Consider the following 542-nt stretch of genomic DNA (forward strand, 5'->3'; position numbering starts at 1 on the left):
CTGATTTTCCTCATTGTGCACTTTCTTTTTCCTGATCCCACTCATCCAACCTATTGACCATTGTGACTTCTCAGGAATCGGTTGATCTGTCCATAATCAAATTCTTCCAAAGTCCTCTGACCTTGTGCAGATACACAACTGTTTTCTCGTCCATCCATGGAATGTGGTGTTACCAGTCGGGCTAGCATTTCTCCCCTGGAGAAGGTGGTGGTGAGCTGCCATCTTCAGACACTGTAATTTGCAGATGAACAATTTTTGGGAGTTCCTGGATTTTGACCCAGTGACACTGAGGGGGAAAGCAATGTATTTCCAAGTCAGGATAGTGAGTGGCTTGGAGGGGAACTATCCACGTATCTACTGCCCTTGCCTTCTAGAAAGTAGAGTTTGCAGGTTTGGAAGGTGCCATGGTGAGTTTCTGCAGTGCAGCTCGTAGATGGTATACGCTGCTGCTGCTATGTGGAGGGAGTGGATGGGATGCCAATCAAATGGGATCCTTTTTGCCCTGGAAGGTTTCTGTTTTCTGTCGGAGCTGTACCCATTGA

This window comes from Chiloscyllium punctatum, chromosome 24, assembly GCF_047496795.1.
Source record: "Chiloscyllium punctatum isolate Juve2018m chromosome 24, sChiPun1.3, whole genome shotgun sequence".
NCBI lineage: Eukaryota > Metazoa > Chordata > Chondrichthyes > Orectolobiformes > Hemiscylliidae > Chiloscyllium > Chiloscyllium punctatum.